Source organism: Schistocerca americana, unplaced genomic scaffold (assembly GCF_021461395.2).
Source record: "Schistocerca americana isolate TAMUIC-IGC-003095 unplaced genomic scaffold, iqSchAmer2.1 HiC_scaffold_1650, whole genome shotgun sequence".
In the NCBI taxonomy this organism is placed as follows: domain Eukaryota; kingdom Metazoa; phylum Arthropoda; class Insecta; order Orthoptera; family Acrididae; genus Schistocerca; species Schistocerca americana.
In genome coordinates this window covers 5,001-7,657 of record NW_025725739.1, presented here as the reverse complement: position 1 = coordinate 7,657, position 2,657 = coordinate 5,001, and positions in this window count along the sequence as shown.

Sequence of the window (2,657 nt, the reverse complement as noted above, 5' to 3'; positions counted from 1 at the left end):
GGGTTAAGGCCCAACGTGTGTTGGGTTAAGGCCCAACGTGTGTTGGGTTAAGGCCCAACGTGTGTTGGGTTAAGGCCCAACGTGTGTTGGGTTAAGGCCCAACGTGTGTTGGGTTAAGGCCCAACGTGTGTTGGGTTAAGGCCCAACGTGTGTTGGGTTAAGGCCCAACGTGTGTTGGGTTAAGGCCCAACGTGTGTTGGGTTAAGGCCCAACGTGTGTTGGGTTAAGGCCCAACGTGTGTTGGGTTAAGGCCCAACGTGTGTTGGGTTAAGGCCCAACGTGTGTTGGGTTAAGGCCCAACGTGTGTTGGGTTAAGGCCCAACGTGTGTTGGGTTAAGGCCCAACGTGTGTTGGGTTAAGGCGCAACGTGTGTTGGGTTAAGGCGCAACGTGGGTTACGTTAAGGCGCAACGTGGGTTACGTTAAGGCGCAACGTGGGTTACGTTAAGGCGCAACGTGGGTTACGTTAAGGCGCAACGTGGGTTACGTTAAGGCGCAACGTGGGTTACGTTAAGGCGCAACGTGGGTTACGTTAAGGCGCAACGTGGGTTACGTTAAGGCGCAACGTGGGTTACGTTAAGGCCCAATATAGGTTAGGTTAAGGCCCAATATAGGTTAGGTTAAGGCCCAATATAGGTTAGGTTAAGGCCCAATATAGGTTAGGTTAAGGTACAATATAGGTTAGGTTAAGGTACAATATAGGTTAGGTTAAGGTACAATATAGGTTAGGTTAAGGTACAATATGGGTTAGGTTAAGGTACAATATGGGTTAGGTTAAGGCGCAATATGGGTTAGGTTAAGGCGCAATATGGGTTAGGTTAAGGCGCAATATGGGTTAGGTTAAGGCGCAATATGGGTTAGGTTAAGGCGCAATATGGGTTAGGTTAAGGCGCAATATGGGTTAGGTTAAGGCGCAATATGGGTTAGGTTAAGGCGCAATATGGGTTAGGTTAAGGTACAATATAGGTTAGGTTAAGGTACAATATAGGTTAGGTTAAGGTACAATATAGGTTAGGTTAAGGTACAATATGGGTTAGGTTAAGGTACAATATAGGTTAGGTTAAGGCACAATATGGGTTAGGTTAAGGCGCAATATGGGTTAGGGTAAGGCGCAATATGGGTTAGGTTAAGGCGCAATATGGGTTAGGTTAAGGCGCAACGTGGGTTACGTTAAGGCGCAACGTGGGTTACGTTAAGGCGCAACGTGGGTTACGTTAAGGCGCAACGTGGGTTACGTTAAGGCGCAACGTGGGTTACGTTAAGGCGCAACGTGGGTTACGTTAAGGCCCAATATAGGTTAGGTTAAGGCCCAATATAGGTTAGGTTAAGGCCCAATATAGGTTAGGTTAAGGCCCAATATAGGTTAGGTTAAGGCCCAATATAGGTTAGGTTAAGGTACAATATAGGTTAGGTTAAGGTACAATATAGGTTAGGTTAAGGTACAATATGGGTTAGGTTAAGGCGCAATATGGGTTAGGTTAAGGCGCAATATGGGTTAGGTTAAGGCGCAATATGGGTTAGGTTAAGGCGCAACGTGGGTTACGTTAAGGCGCAACGTGGGTTACGTTAAGGCGCAACGTGGGTTACGTTAAGGCGCAACGTGGGTTACGTTAAGGCGCAACGTGGGTTACGTTAAGGCCCAATATAGGTTAGGTTAAGGCCCAATATAGGTTAGGTTAAGGCCCAATATAGGTTAGGTTAAGGCCCAATATAGGTTAGGTTAAGGTACAATATGGGTTAGGTTAAGGTACAATATGGGTTAGGTTAAGGTACAATATAGGTTAGGTTAAGGCGCAACGTGGGTTACGTTAAGGCCCAATATAGGTTAGGTTAAGGCCCAATATAGGTTAGGTTAAGGCCCAATATAGGTTAGGTTAAGGCCCAATATAGGTTAGGTTAAGGCCCAATATAGGTTAGGTTAAGGTACAATATAGGTTAGGTTAAGGTACAATATAGGTTAGGTTAAGGTACAATATGGGTTAGGTTAAGGTACAATATGGGTTAGGTTAAGGTACAATATAGGTTAGGTTAAGGCACAATATGGGTTAGGTTAAGGCGCAATATGGGTTAGGTTAAGGCGCAATATGGGTTAGGTTAAGGCGCAATATGGGTTAGGTTAAGGCGCAATATGGGTTAGGTTAAGGCGCAATATGGGTTAGGTTAAGGCACAATACGGGTTAGGTTAAGGCACAATACGGGTTAGGTTAAGGCACAATACGGGTTAGGTTAAGGCACACATTGTTGTAAGGAAAGGTGTTTTCGGGGGGGGGGGGGGGCTGGTTTGTTGATTGTGATTATCGTAAGTAAATGACTGCGGCATCATCTGATTTGCCACGTCAGGGTGCACCTTTGGCTCATAACAGGCGGCGCTCTGATTCCATGCTTGTGGCAGACCTGTGTCTTTCATTCGTGCCATTGTTTGTGTGGTGTGACAGGAGGCAGTATTGTGATGTTGGGTGCACCCCTGTGTAGGACATGTGTGGGTGTTGGTGGCTTAGCTGAGCAATGGTGGTTGTCGGAAGGGTGGGATATTCTGTTTTCCGAGTGGACCTCCCGGTCTGGTTATGATAGTGTGGATTGTCTAATGTGGCAGAGAGGATGCACTGGGTGTTGTTCCATGCTGGTGCTTAGATATTGTCTGTGTGCCTGTTACAGGCA